The sequence below is a fragment of the Schistocerca cancellata genome, chromosome 1, assembly GCF_023864275.1.
Source record: "Schistocerca cancellata isolate TAMUIC-IGC-003103 chromosome 1, iqSchCanc2.1, whole genome shotgun sequence".
Taxonomy (NCBI): Eukaryota; Metazoa; Arthropoda; class Insecta; order Orthoptera; family Acrididae; genus Schistocerca; species Schistocerca cancellata.
Genome location: NC_064626.1, coordinates 155,948,810 through 155,965,678, shown reverse-complemented (window position 1 = coordinate 155,965,678; position 16,869 = coordinate 155,948,810). Strand labels below are relative to the sequence as shown.

At 37.7% G+C, this 16,869-nt stretch overlaps 1 protein-coding gene across 3 annotated transcripts in view; it reads right to left on the bottom strand.

Moving 5' to 3' along the window:
• Positions 1–16,869, bottom strand: part of LOC126153681 (parkin coregulated gene protein homolog) — a 146,540-nt gene that overhangs the window by 83,700 nt on the left and 45,971 nt on the right. Inside the window, exon 4 of one of the 3 annotated variants that reach the window (XR_007532077.1) lies at positions 15,881–16,014. The exons of the other annotated variants lie outside the window; for them this stretch is intronic. The gene's annotated coding sequence lies outside the window, so the exon portion shown is untranslated. The remainder of the gene's footprint in view (positions 1–15,880; positions 16,015–16,869) is intronic. 3 annotated transcript variants of the gene reach the window in all.

Sequence of the window (16,869 nt, the reverse complement as noted above, 5' to 3'; positions counted from 1 at the left end):
AATACCGTGCTATGATTTGTTAAAGACAGAGAGAGGTGAGGGGAGGGGGAAATGTGTGTGTCTTCACACCGATCAAGAAGACATCACTGATAACAGCAACTGACATCACTGATAAGGATAATGATGTCACTAGATAAATGACCTAAGTAACATATCATCACAAACGCCAACAAAGTGTTCCACAATGCCTATAGCACTACTACTCTCATGGTCTCCTTTAAAGAATTTTATTAATTACTTTTCTCTCCTACTGTAGTAGGAGAACGATACTCCAGGTAGTAGATGTTTTGCTTTCAATCTTGAGCCAAGCAATTCAGTAGCACCTTTTGTCAGATTCAATCAACAAGATAAATAATGTACACACATCAAATAAAGTTCTGCATCATCTTTGTTTTGAGAGTTCCAGAACCTGCACAGAAAACTGGAATAGAGATCAACATAAACATCATTTCCCCCCTTTATTGCTCATGAAAACCACACATTGCATGTTGTACCACCATACAGTGAGACCTTCAGAGGTGGTGGTTCAGATTGCTGTACACACTGGTGCCTCTAATACCCAGTAGCACATCCTCTTGCATTGAAGCATGCCTGTATTCATCGTGACATACTATCCACAAGTTCATCAAGGCACTGTTGGTACAGTTTGTCCTACTCCGCAATGGCAATTCGGCATGGATCCCTCTGAGTGTTTAGTGGGTCACGTCATCCATAAACAGCCCTTTTGAATCTATCCCAGCATGTTCGATAGGGTTCACATATGGAGAACATGCTGGCCCCTCTAGTCGAGCAATGTCGTTATCCTGGAGGAAGTCATTCACAAGGTGTGAATGATGGGGGACACGAATTGTCGCCCATGAAGACGAATGCCTCGCCAATACACTGCCGATATGGTTGCACTATCAGTCTGAGGATGGCATTCATGTATCGTACAGCTGTTACAGTGCCTTCCATGACCACCAGTGGCGTATGTTGGCCCCACATAATGCCACCCCAAAACAGCGGGGAACCTCCACCTTGCTACACAGTGTGTCTAAAGCATTCAGCCTGATCAGGTTGCCTTCAAACACGTCTCTGACAATTGTTCGGTTGAAGACATATGTGACCGCATCAGCGAAGAGAACATGATGCCAATCCTGAGCGATCCATCTCACATGTTGTTGGGCCCATCTGTATTGCGCTGCATGGTGACGTGGTTGCAAAGATGGATCTCACCATGGATGCTGGGAGTGAAGCTGAGCATCATGCAGCCTATTGTGCACAGTTTGAGTTATAACAGGACGTCCTGTGGCTGCACGGAAAGCATTATTCAACATGGTGGCATTGCTGTCAGGGTTCCTCCAAGCCATAATCCGTAGGTAGTGGTCATCCACTGCGGTATTAGCCCTTGGGCGGCCTGAGCAAGGCATGTCATCGACAGTTCCTGTCTCTCTGTATCTCCTCCATGTCTGAACAACATCGCTTTGGTTCACTACGAGACACCTGGACACTTCCCTTGTTGAGAGCCCTTCCTGGCACAAACTAACAATGCAGATGCGATCGAACCACGGTATTGACCGTCTAGACATGGTTGAACTACAGACAACACGAGACACGTACCTCCTTCCTGGTGGAATGACTGGAACTGATCGGCTGTCAGGCCCTCTCCATCTAACAGGCGCTGCTCATGTATGGTTGTTTACATAGGGACTGTGCCTGTGATACAATATCCACAGTCAACATCTACCTTCAGGAGTTCTGGAAAACGGGTTGATGTAAAACTTTTTTTGATGTGTGTATTTTGTTTTGACTAAATAATTTTTGTGCATAACCTGCTTCTGGCTTATAGTCACCAGCATCACTACATTCAAGTTCTGATCTGCTCTCCTGTTGCAAATCTTCAAGAATCGTACATGGAACTGGAACAGCGAGAGATTTACTATGTGTTACTAGTCATTCGGCTGAAGAAATGTTAGGGTATTTTATATCTTTCTTACTTTTTTCATTATGGCCTTCAACATTAACCATACAAAAATAGCAACCATACAAAACTTTTATGACTCCATCCAAGCCATGGGAATTTCAAAAGGCATTCATTTGCTCTTCCCATTTTTCCACAGTCTTAGTTTCTCAACACATGTACAACACACCCTGTGTGGCACCCCACTTTCGTCTCATACACGAAGCCTTATACCAAAGTATGTGTAGTGGACATTTTTCATGAAACTTAATTTTCTGTTGTGGCAGTAATTTTTAAGTCAATTAAATGATGCTCTCTCTGACTACTAGATAGGAATACCATCTGTGACAATGATGAAAGATATAGAGACCAAAGATGATTATTAATGAGCAATCCAGCAAACACTAATTAATTATTAGCTGACTGACAGACAGTCTGTCTGTGTTGGGAACTCAGAGAGACTACACACCATGCGTACGCCCACCAAGTATGAGTAGCATTGTGACTGTATTACGTAAAGGCCGTATGTACAAATATATTATGGACAGTTAATCCACCTAACAATTTTGGATGAGTGTGAGGACACAAATGTGTCACCAGCTTTTAAGAGATATAAAAAGAAAATTATTTCAAGAAGGGACATAAGAACTTTTTATATTTTATATCTATGTATTCCTGATGAAATGTCCCGTCGTTTGTCGGATAATGTATTCCACAGTGATCTTAAAAAATCATATTCCCATTTAAATAATATTTCTCTTGTCCTTTTCAAATTCTTTTTCCACAAATGCATACCCTATACTGTCTTTGCTTAGCAATTATCTTGTTACCACAAACATAACTGAATACATTTATGTTGTTCAAACACTCGCGGGAACACCATTTCCAAGAAATGACAAAAATAAATTTAACAGCACAAATGTAACCTCATGTTTATAACATGTCAAAAATGAACTAAAGTTTCCCAACTAACAGCCAGACTAGTGTATGGCCAACTACTCCCACTCAACAAAATAACATTTCCCTTACTTGCAATGAAGTTTCTCTCTATGGAATTGAGGCTAAAATGAAAAATTATGTTACCTGATTTGTGAAGAAACTGTATGTGGTAGAAAAAATGAATAACAGATGTGAAATCAGTGCAAAAAAGTACTTCAGGAGCAACAAAAATTACACAATAATCAAAATTCATTTTAAATAATTAACAGCAACTGAAAATCTACACTAATGGCCATTAAAATTGCTACACCACAAAGATGATGTGCTACAGACGTGAATTTAACCGACAGGAAGAAGATGCTGTGATACGAAAATGATTAGCTTTTCAGAGCATTCACCGGTGGCGACACTTACAACGTGCTGACATGAGGAAAGTTTCCAACCAATTTCTCATACACAAACAGCAGTTGATCGGCGTTGACTGGTGAAACGTTGTTGTGATGCCTCGTGTAAGTAGGAGGAATGCATACCATCATGTTCCCGACTTTGATAAAGGTTGGATTGTAGACTATCGCGATTGCGGTTTATCGTATTGCGACATTGCTGCTTGCATTGGTCGAGATCCAATGACTGTTAGCAGAATATGGAATCGGTGGGTTCAGGAGGGTAATACGGAATGCTGTGCTGGATCCCAACGGCCTCATATCACTAGCAGTCGAGATGACAGGCATCTTATCTGCATGGCTGTAACGGATCATGCAGCCGCTTCTCAATTCCTGGGTCTACAGATGGGGACGTTTGCAAGACAACAACCATTTGCACGAATCGTTCGACAATGTTTGCAGCAGCATGGACTATCAGCTCGAAGACTATGGCTGCGGTTACCCTTGACACTACATCACAGACAGGAGCGCCTGTGATGGTGTACTCAACGACGAACCTGGATACACGAATAGCAAAATGTCATTTTTTCGGATGAATCCAGGTTCTGTTTACAGCATCATGATGGTCGCATCCGTGTTTGGCGACATCGCGGTGAACGCACATTGGAAGAGTGTATTCGTCATTGCCATACTGGCATATTACCCGGCGTGATGGTATGGGGTGCCATTGGTTATACGTCTTGGTCACCTCTTGTTCGCATTGATGGCACTTTGAACAGTGGACGTTACATTTCAGATGTGTTATGACCCGTGGCTCTACCCTTCATTCGATCCCAGCGAAACCGTACATTTCAGCAGGATAATGCACGACCGCATTTTGCAGGTCCTGTACGGGCCTTTCTGGATACAGAAAATGTTCAACTGCTGCCCTGTCCAGCACATTCTCCAGATCTCTCACCAATTGAAAATGTCTGGTCAATGGTGGCCGAGCAACTGGCTTGTCACAATACGCCAGTCACTACTCTTGATGACTGTGGTATCATGTTGAAGCTGCATGGGCAGCTGTACCTGTACACGCCATCCAAGCTCTGCTTGACTCAATGCCCAGGTGTATCAAGGCCGTTATTATGGCCAGAGGTGCTTGTTCTGGGTACTGATTTCTCAGGATCTATGCACCCAAATTGCGTGAAAATGTAATCACATGTCAGTTCTAGTATAATATATTTGTCCAATGAATACCCGTTTATCATCTGCGTTTCTTCTTGGTGTAGCAATTTTAATGGCCAATAGTGTATTTACAACCTACCTCACCCAACATGGAACACTTAATCCTGGTTCAGTTCCATGACAGGACTGTGTTAACACTTTAACACCTGACCTGTTTGTATGACTGCCCTTCAATGGTAAAGTACATGTTTGCACGTATTAAGTTGATTAATGTCCAGCAGGAAGGGTGTCAAGTTTGAAATCAGGTGGGCACTAGTTGAGGTAATGTTCAGCAGCAGACAGACTGTGTACATGGGAATGTTGCTTAGATGGAGGTGGCATCAGTGGCGACAAACAAGATGTGTGGTGAAAGTGGAACAGGCACAAATTTCAGGCAATCTAGGAAATGGTTGGTGTCTTTAATATAGGAGCGGAGTCTCTGTAGGCTGCAGATCTTGATCAACCTAGGTAAAGACATGTTCAGTGTGTGCTCTGAAGCAAGCAACTTGGGATTGGCTGTATGATTGGCTTTGTGAATCTTAGGAAGAAGGTAAAAGGTGGGACTGCATGGTAGAGGTCGGCAACGACACTCTACAGATTGAGGTGTTAGTCCTTGTGAGGCGCCTGACATTTTAAAGAGGGACTGTTGGCCAGTTTGCATCATGAGGATGTGATCTTGATGGCAGATGCTGAATGTAGAAGTGTCAAATAGCTGGTGTAGACCATCCCTTACATACTTCCATCAGTCAGGTACCACAGTGGTATATACCTTGTTCACTGAGAGGATACTGATGGAAACATCAGTTATTACGCAGTGAAATTCTTGGAATTCAGCAGAGTGCAGGTTAGGGTCATGTTGTAGGGATCTGAGAAAGGGTGGTGAAGCAATGCTGGATTTGGAATTTCTTGGAAAGCTTGTTATTGGTGATTTTGAGGTTGTGGTAATGGAGTAAGTTAGGGTATGGGTTCTAACTGTTCACCAGAGTGTTCAATGTAGGTTTCCTTTTGGTGTTGCAAAGTGATACTTCTGGCTGCATAGCATCTGAGACAAAGTAGGCCCTGTCCTGGAATTTTTAAGCCTTTTGCCCCTGGTTTGGTTTAGATACACTGATGACATCTTTGCAATATGGACTCATGGTGAGGCTGACCTGTTGAAATTTTTGGAATCTTTAAATACATTCTCCCATTTAAAATTCACATGATCCTATTCCAAATCTTGATCCCACTTTCCTTGAGGTTGAATTTATCCTCACGCATGGCACCATTCATATTTAAGCTACAAACAAAGAAAAGTGCTTACATTTTCACAGTTGCCATCATTTTCATGCCAAACATTCCCCCCCATACAGCCTTGGCATTCATGGGAAATGTATCTGTTCAGATGCAGACTCTTTACAGCAGTAGACCATAATTTTCACCTCAGCCTTCACTGAACATAAGTATCCCACCAACCCATCTCAAAAGCAGATTATCCAAGCCATCACATCCACTCTTAGTATTTCTGGTCCCTCCAAATATCAACTTAGGAGTACACCTCTTGTCACTCAGTACCATCCTTGTCTTGAATGTATTAATAAAGTACTTCAGCAAGGTTATGACTTCCTAAAACCATGCTGTGAAATGACAGCCACTGTCAGACATTTTGCCCTTCACATCTAGAATAGCTTTTAGTCCCCCCCCCCCCCTCCTCCTCCTGGTCACCCAACCAATCTCTGCAGTATTATGGTCAGGCCCTACACTCCTTCTGCACCCATTTCCCTCCCCTAAGGCTCCTACCACTGTGACCATTCCTGTCTTAAGACTTGTCCTGCACACTCCTATCTACGTGTACCAGTTTGCAGAGAGAGCCACTTGCGAACGTATGCTGTGTACCATCTACTATATAAACATTTTTGAGTCTTCTACATTAGTATGACTATCACTTAGTTAGCAGATGGGATGAATGGGCTTAGACAGAGGATGTATACTAATAACAAATAATATCCTGTAGCAGAGCACATTCTATAACATGACGGTTGTGACCTTGGTGCCTCTTTCACCACATGTGCCATCTCTGTTCTCCCTCCTGATACCAGCTTTCAGAACTCCACAGGTGGAAACTGGCATTACAAAATGTGATTGGTTCTCACCAACCCCCTGACCTAAATTACATTAATTTCTGTGGTGCCAGCTTTTTTCCCAGCAACTATAACTTTTCTTTGCTCCCTTTTATTTTTCTGTATCTTTTATTTTCTGATCTGTATATTCCCCACCAACCTTTTGTTGATTCTTGCATGGTGCTTTTTTTTTCATTTTTTCAGTAATCACTGTCTTACTTATTACCCCACATTCCACCTTCAAGTTCTCAGGTTTTCAAATCTTATCTGGTACAGGCTCCAACAATTAGTTTTTACTTGCCATATAGAGCAGTATGTCTCCTGTGACGTGGGGTCTATAGTGACTTTTCTGTAACTCTTCCCATTTACTAAACTTCACAAGTCCTTTTCCTTCATCTCTCTTCCTTTCCCTTCAATCCTTCTGTCAGAAGAATAAGCTTCTGACTGACAGCTTGTGCATTTCCATAGCTTTTTTGTGTGTTTCCTCCTGCCTCTACTTGGTGAGAATATATATGCATATCATGTGCTCAAAGGACAGATCTCCAGCTAAATGACATCATCACAATGATTGCTGGTGTTATCAAATCAACATCTATGGAATGGCTGGTAGTACCAAGCTGCATTTCACCATTCCACCCCCTTAACTACTACACACAAAAACACTAACAAATGAGTACTAAAAGATGACGACTAATAACAATTTACCAGTCCATCAACATATTGATAATGCAAATCATAACTGACTCTGCTCTAGGTGACCACCATCATTAACAGCAAGAGTCACTATGGAAGATGAGTTCAACCTTACTAATGCATGGATTCAAGAATGGACTGCACAATCATATAATAATAGGCTGTGTATCATTCTTGCCATGCAAAACATAATCTATGTTAAACAGAATTATAACCCAGCATGGCAGATGTGCACAATTTTTCCACAAATAAGGTTCACAACTATCTCCACTTTGTGACTGCATAGAACTGACCATTAGACATTTGACACAAGAATGCCCAATAAAATCTAACAATGGTAGACCAGAAACTAGCCTGCTGGTGACTCCAAAGCTGATGGATTTCACATGTACTCTAGAAGTCTGTCTATAAAATTTTATATAATGTATATTATGTTATACACCCTATGTATGTAACCCATACAATAAATAAATAAGGTATCCCATGGCACCTGATACCTTTTAAAGTAATAGTTATTGTAATAGTCATCCATAAAGGGGAATATAGGTTGAAATGTGTTAATATAATGAACTGCTAATCCTTAATGTAATGGGTATTGGGTCTTTAAAGACATATAGGTTATGAATGAACTTCCATAAACATCTTAATTTTTAATCTTTTTTGACTGCAGACAAAGTGAAGCTGCAACTATCTGTTTCATTCATATTTGTTCTGGTCTGTTTTTATGATTAAGCATTTGTTTATCTTGAGTAACTCTTACATTAATAGTATAACTGTCAGGCACGATTCTCTTATCCGAAGGGTGTGTATGTCTAAGAGAATAATGTGAGAAAATGTACAAGGTGCACTCAAATATTGATGGGAATTTTATAATTTCACTCAATTTTTGCTGTTACGTCAAGAAACATGACTCAGTGGTATTTGTACATTAGCCATATGAGATATTTAGTCTGCTGTTAACTGTCAAAAAGTTTACATTTATTTACACAGAACTAATGATTATTTATTTTGTATAACAATCCAAGTTTTAGAAAAGTTAAATACTGTTTTTGGTGAGGCTACTATGAGTAAAACAAGGGTTTACTACTCAGATAAGCATTCAGAAGGAGACCATGAAGACCGGGAAGATAACAAGCACCCTGAATGTCTTGTTTATGAATAATTGGGAAGTCAAAATAAGAGAAATGTTGGCAATGTTGGAATATCAATAGGCTCAATCCATGAACTGTTTTTGGATGTTTTGCATATGAAATATGTGACAGCAAAATTTGTTCCAAAAGTGACTACAGGTTGACTGAGGTTGAAATTTAGAACTCTGGCTAACTGAGAGTGGCTTTTACACAATTTTAACATCTATCTCAATGTACTCCTTACACCTGATTTTGAATTCTCCACATATAAACAAAAAGCACATGAGAAAAAAGTAGCAGTCTATATCATTTATTTATATTATAAATTCATGTGACAATGCTTGAGAGACCTTACTGCACATTACTGAGAATGTTGTGAGACAAAGACTTCCATTTAGTGAAAAAATATATTTTCATTACTTTTTTTTAAGTAGCAGCTTAATCCACTCTCTCTCTCTCTCTCTCTCTCTCTCTCTCTCTCTCTCTCTCTCTCCCCCCCCCCCCCCCCCCCTTTTCTTTTTTTACTTGTTTTCTTCAGTGAATTTATATACGACCTAAGTTTTTTCTTTTTTGTATCATGTACTATTTTATTACAATATTCTTTTATTATAAACTAAAAAATAGGATAAAACATGTAATTTGAATGAAGAGTGCTTTACTATTTCGATATGAACAAAGATTTGCTGATTTATATACATGAAAAAATCTGTTTCTACATACGAACTGTGTATCCATTAGCTTATTTTTTTTTCTTTTTCCTTAAAGCATCTAACACAGCTTTTTCTCCAATGAATTGGCTACTCATTGTCTTGGCTGACTTTACCCTCCCACCAAGTTTATATTACAGCTACCCTTATACTCCAGAATGAATTTTCACTTTGCAGTGAAATTTGCACCGATTTGAAACTTTTCCAGGTAGACTAAATTTTTATGTGGGACTAGAACTCAAACCTGCAAACTCTGATTTTTGCAGGTTAGTGCTCATGAAAGGCAAAGGTCTCAGGTTAATGTCCCAGTCTTACATAGTGTTTTAATCTACCAGGAAGGCCATAAAACAGTATTTCAACCATTTGGATGTCTTCATGGAAGTGTTCATCTTGTTTCTCACTGACAGCACCAAAATTTTTCAGAAAAAAGTAAATCTTGAGGCTCATTTTACATATCGCAATTTATCAGAATGCAGACTAGAAAAATGTGAGTCCCTTTTGTTCCCTACGAAGTTGATAATGAACTCTTTGCACTGTACCAAAGATTCCCTCTCTCTTACATAATTTTTGATTTAACACTGGAATCAAAGAACATTATTTGAATGTCAGGCCCAATAACTATGCCCTCTTTTGCACTTTTGATGGATGAGGAAAATTCTCACAGAGATACTTGAAATATTCTCCAAGTTTCAAAAATACTTCAAAGACTTTCTTGCAGGCCTGTTTATTCTGGACCAATATTGATACCTTCCCCTATTAGCCCACTCACATAAGAAACATTACTATGTAGTAAAGTCACTTTACCGGCCAAGGAAAATACATGACACTTTCAAATTGCCAAATATATTCCAAACATGTGTGAAAAAGTTTACTTTATTTAAAAATAAAAGAAGGATTTTGTAATGCACCATTTATACAGAATGGAAAACATCTACTGATACATAGGTACTGTAGTGCTTCGAGAATTTTGAAGCAAATTCTAGAACCACTCAGCCTTCCACCATTTCGAACACCCGATATTTTAGAGGTGAGTGGGAGAAACGAATATGCCCTACTGCACATCACCTATTTGTATGTGCAGGTAAAAAAAACAGTTATGAGCAAAAGATGGACTCAGCGGCGGCAGACAAGTACCCGCTGTACAGTCCACAGAGTTTCCGTGTACGGGCAGAAAAGAACAAAAGTTTATGTAGTATTCTGTGCTCTTTAGTGTCTGCATTGATTGTAAAAAGACTAATGAACAATTGAATATAGATTTTTATGTACATTCATGTATTGGTCTCGCTTGAGACTAAAGACTTTTAACTTACTTCATGTCTTGGCTGTGAACGAAGCAAGACATGTATGATGTTCATAAATTATTTGGTTATCAAACCAATGATATTTGAATATGTGTAAATAAGTCTAATGTTTTAGGACTAAGTTAGCTTGCAAAAGTTGTCTGTGGAACTTGAAAATATAAAGTGATTGAACTGAAAAGTAAAGTGATTGAACTGAAAAGTAAAGTGATTGAACTGAAAAGTAAAGTGATTGAACTGAAAAGTAAAGTGATTGAACTGAAAAGTAAAGTGATTGAACTGAAAAGTAAAGTGATTGAACTGAAAAGTAAAGTGATTGAACTGAAAAGTAAAGTGATTGAACTGAAAAGTAAAGTGATTGAACTGAAAAGTAAAGTGATTGAACTGAAAAGTAAAGTGACTGAACTGAAAAGTAAAGTGACTGAACTGAAAAGTAAAGTGACTGAACTGAAAAGTATTCTACGAGTGCCCAAATTATTTCAAAGATACAGAAGCAGTTTAATAAATTCCTTTAACAGCTTTAGGGAGATTGACGTAGCTGATTGCCCAGAGAAGAGAATTGGCTACACACAATGTGCAAGTTTACTGACTTGAGAGATGAGTGAGCCTTGCAACCCAATACTACACTGTCTCTTGGCATCTGAAAAACGTTAAGAGTGCTACTGTTGTGTAATGAAACAGCCTTTAAATTACTTTTACAATAAACTGTAAAACAGTTCACATTCCTCCTGTTTATATTCAATTCCAGATTCATTCAACAAACTGGCAATATTCCCGAGCAGCAAACTAAATCACTTTCTTCTCTGAAACATTAAGAAAATATCTGCTCTTCTCTCTTGTATAAATAAATGTTTGTTCCTGCTCCTAACAATTTCTTTTCTTTGAGTGTAGAACCAAGTGGCTCAACTTTTTCCTTTTTTAACCCCAAATCTATCTAGTTTAGTTTGTGTCAGAAGCTTTGGTTCTAAATTGTTCAAAATACAATGAACTGGATCCAACTAGGTGTTACTACAAAGATACAGCCTAATATCATCAAAAACTTATTGCAGTTTTAGAATGGGATTTTTAATTTTTTTTAATTTTGAGGTGAAATTTACACAAACATAAATTTTACATTTTGTAAATACAAAGATATGACATTTTCTAATATTCAATGATAATTTTAGCCAAAATCTCATGTGGCACACATTCACTGTAGTTTATCTGGTGTTTGTAGGCAAATTGGAGGCTGCTTCCTGGCTTGATAGACCACAAGTGTCCTGTATCAATTTTTTCATGTTGACTTCACCTACATCAATGTGGTACATTGCAAACAGTTACTATTTATACCCTATATACTAACCAGTGCTGCATGGTTAACTGACAGAATGGCAGATCAGATATTTTTACTTACGGATATTATTACTTTACCAGCTGACAGACCTGACATAGCCAGGATATTCATTTTGCCAATTTTCTATTAAAACAGGAAAAAATGAACTGTGCTCTTGGTGCTGTATTGAAAAAATTTCATTTCTATGTATTCGTGAAAACGCAAGTGAAATAGTTGTACAAAGAAATATGCATGATGCACAAATGTATAAGTACAGGTGATTCGCCTGCCTAAAACATGATTTTGTTGTTGTGACTCGCCGATTATTCAAAGTGCCACCGCGCAATTACGCATGTCCTCTACGTGCGGCGCTGTCTGCCAGCCAGGCAGCAGCTGCGCCACCTAAGCGGCCAGCCGAGCAGCGGCCGCTAAACTGAGACTCTGTGTTTAATCGAATGCCGACTTGTACACAGGTCAACTTACTCAGTGACTTATGTGTGTGTTGTGTTGTCCGAAAAACGTGTTAAATTTGAAGATATAAAATTTGCAAACGTCTCTATGGCAATGCCTCTTCATAGCTCTATAGGCGGCTATTGTTTTTGCATAAGCCACTTGCGCTTCGCATTTGAAAGCTATTAAAACCACTGCCAGGTGTCAGGGATTTCTGTAAGCTGACTCAACTGTAGGAGTGTCTTAGTAATAAGAGTAAATGTATTAAAATTTCATGTATGATGAGTCATTTTTTGATGTTTATGATGTCATATCTCTTGAACTATGTACTGTACAGTGGTGTATTTGTGTAGGTACAATCAGCGGCAATGTGGATATTGCCTGCAAATTAAGTTGAAAATAGAGTTTGTAGCAAATAAGTAATACATTTAAACACCACGCATGATGGGGCAGTTTCTCATCTATCTAAGTGTTTATGGCATCATATCTCCTGAATCATGTATGGTACCATGATATAATTTAGTAGGTTCATTTAGAAGCATATGTGGATACTGTCTCTGAAATTTATTGTGACTAGAGTTAGTAACAAAGAGTTAATAAATTTAAATGTTATGCATGAGTGGCAGTTTTTCATGCATCTCATTGTTTATGATATCCTATCTTCTGAACTATGATAGAAAGGTAATTGTTACCCCACCAGCGATTGTTGTCAGAGAGTAAGGGATACATGCACCAAGTTTGGTTGAAATCAGTACAGTGGTTTAGGAGGTGGTGTGGTACACACACACACACACACACACACACACACACACACACACATACATGAAGACATATACACACACTTATACACACGAGTTTGCACGCATGGGTTTTTATAATATGCATGGATTTTTTATTTTTGTTTGTAACTACTAATACCAATGCTGGGCTCCCGCTGAATCACTGGAATACAAGACCTGTTTCCTTTTTTGAGCATTTTCTAAATCTTCACAAAACTGGTTTTACAACCACATCTAGCCACTGTACTAAACATATACACTAAACAGTATCAAAATTAACTGTAAAAAATGAAGAAGAGCTAAAGAACTTGTCAGGTCATTTGCAAAAACCAATTGTGTGTACAATTCAGTTTAAACTTAATCCTTACAAGGACAATAGTTTTGTAGTAAGGAGGCCAGTCAAACAAAATGATTTAATTGTTAATTTTATGCTACTAAAATTCACAATATCTTGAGGTAAAATCTACACAAACATCAATACTACATTTTGTACATGCAGTAACAGGAAGGAGTTTTTAATATTCGAGGATGATTTTAGCCAAAATCACACATGGAACACATGCACTGTGGTTTATGTGGCTCCTGTAGGCCAATCTGAACATGTTTCTTGGCTTGATAGATCACAAGTACTCTATATCAATTTGTTCATCTCAACTTCATCCACACCACTGTGGCACACTGTAACTGGTTAATGTTTACAACATGCACACTAACCAATGTGACCACTAGTAACAAAGCAAGTGGATTTCCCCCTGTTGTTTTTCTTCCCCCTAAAATTATTTATTTATTTATTTTACAAATATTTGCAAGATTATCACTTCCATGGCATGTGCACAGTACCAGAAATCTTGACTATTAACTCAGGCTTTAGCCAACTTTATTATATGTTACATTTTTTTGAGGAACTGAAATTTGTAAATGTGATTAGTTTACCTAAAAACTTGGCTAATGACAAATACCAGTTACATAGAACTTTGTTATCACTGTTCTTTGTAAACATACTAACTCTAAGATACAGTAGACCAAGAGTATATACAAATAACAGAAGCATCTAGACAGCTAATGTTGGAAATATGTTGGTAACTGCTACACTCGTTTGGTTTCAGAGGAATTAAGACCTTTTGAAAAACATTGTTACCGAAATAGAATACCATATTTTGGCAAACTAGACAGCATAGTTCAATAGCAATTACTGTTTTACGTAAAAGTCCACATTTAGAAGAACTTCCTTTACTATTCATTTGCTCAGAAACATATATCCTTAATTTTAACCTGTAAAACTCCAGCAAAGAACAACAGATAAATTTAGTTTAATGATTGTAAACTTATAAAAGGAACATTTTAGGAGACATTTTATTCAGTCTGCGGAAGTGTATAATGTGAGGAAGATCAGTGCCCAGAATTACAACAAACTTCAAGAAATGTGTTAATCTACTAATAATGGCTGCTGCAAACTGTGACAATAGTATCAAACTGTGAACTGTGTTATTTCAAAATTATGCTTACTGTGTGTATTGTTTCCATTTTGATACGACTAGCTACTTGAAAGGACAGCATGATCGGTGAATGTGTTAATGATTCCCTTGCTGTATGTTAATTATTGTGAATCAGTGCATTTGTGTTACGTTACTGCAGTCAATCAATCATTATTATATGACATCAGTCAAGTGTAGTATGCAACTTACCCATCATTTGTACATAAATAATAGTAAATGAGACTTGATCTGGCCATAAACAGCAGGTGTTTTGGTCTGGTGTGGACAACATTATTTAAAATAGTCCAATCTCACCAACTACTTTTCAGCCAGATTCAACAGAAGTGCAACTACTGGAGGCACATTAGCACAAGTAACTATGGTAATGTTAAACCTTCAACTTGATTTATTATTGAAAATAGTATATGAAATAGTTAAAAATGCTTTTTTTCAAAAATGTAAGTGTTATCTGCTTAAAATAAATTATTGCTTAAAAAGGGTGGTTGATGTGGCTTTTTTGTTAACACATTAGGATTTAAGCACAAGAATAATTCACTTTCAATAAAAAAAGCTTTTTTTATTGTTGGCATATGTAACTGTCCCTCTTACAATATTCACACATCAATAAACTGAGAAGACTGGACGTCACACAGAGTGGTGGAATAGCATAGACAGAGCATATGATATGCTATTCCATCACTCTGTGTGATGTTCAGTCTCTTCAGTTTATTAATGTGTGAATATTGTAAGAGGGACAGTTACACAGGCCAATTAGTATAAATAACAACAGGAGTGACTTAAATAGTGATGATGACAATGATACTGACTGTTTGGAACAAATGCCTGAAAAACAGTGACAAAGGAACATTGGGTACTGAGGACGAGATTTGAGTTGCATCAGTAAAACATTACTGATATGAAGAAGGCTGCAAGTGGCAAGAGATTGACAGCTCATGTGCTTTTAGAGACATCATTTATTGGTAAATGTGTGCCAGTAAAACAAGTAAATCATGCAGTTGAAGCATTCAGGCTGTGTTACAATGAAACAACCATGGGTGAAATTAACCAATACACTGCAGATTTTATTCAGGAATGAACTGTTATACAACAATGTTCTAGGCTTCATAACTACATAGATGTTTACAAAGATGAGCTTTGCTTCCCACTGCAGATGTTATTGACAATTATTCAGAAAAACACCCATAAAATCTAATTTTCAAAAGCATTCACTTTTGAACAACCTAATTTTTTATCAGACTATGTGGTAAGACACATTTGAGCTGCTTAATAAATTCCTTCATTTTGTAAACAATGAAGAACTGCATGCTCTTAAGAGGAATAAAATATTGTTTAAATTGGGCTTGGTCATTTAGCATTTGAATGATACATTTAAAAATACATACAACATGGGAGAAAACATTTCTTGGATGAATCTCTTGTATTATAGAAAGGAAGGTTGGAATAAAAACTTACCTATCTCTAAAAGCAGTGAAGTTTGAAATAAAGTCTGTGAAATCCATGAATCACCCACAGGATATGTAAGGCAATTTGTTATTTATACAGAAAGTTCCACAGAGATAGAGACAAAATTTCTTTCGGCAGGTACCCTGAAAACAAGTCAGATTCTAGTAAACTAGTAAGAGTCTCTTTTAACTTTGGTCACATGCTCTGGATGGACAATTACCATAACAGTGTGCATTTGTGTCACTTTCACAAGGAAGAAGTATCATTGTAGAGGGCACACTTTGAATACAACAAATGTACCTGATGTCTTGAAAAATGCAAGATTCAAGAAAGATGAACCTGCAGTACATCACTCATGGTACATTGTGATGCAGAAATGGATGGATAAAAATAGGTGGTCTTTATTGGGACATTCCATAATGATGCAGTTGGTACAGCAACCAAAATGGGCAACAAGGTAAGAAAACCTCAATGCATTAAAGAACACAATTTTTTTATGAATGATGTAGACCTAAAAGATCACAAACTACAACTTTTTCTCATGGAAAGAAAGATATGAGTAAAGTAATACATGGAAAGGCTAATGAATATTGTAGTGTACATAGATTTTATTGTTTGTTATACCAGTGAAAAGACACAGAAAAAAAACACATGTAAATTTCAAGCTGATTCTCATCTCAGAACTGATGGAAATTCATGGTAAGAGTGTAGCTTCACATTACTGTGGGCACCCTTCAAAACTATTACACCTGAATAGCTCTCAGCAAGGCATTTAATTGAGAAGATTCTACCTACAGAGAAGAAGAACAAGCAAAGAAAGAGAAGTGCCTTTTACAGTAAAAGAAAATGGGGAAATGAAAGGTAAAATGTTTCTGATGCAGAGTTAACAGTTTGTTTTAATAAAAATAAAGATGTACTGTTAACAATTCCTGAAGATTTCATTACTTTTCTGTAAATAATTACTGTACTAGACCCATTTTGCTAAACACTATATTCCT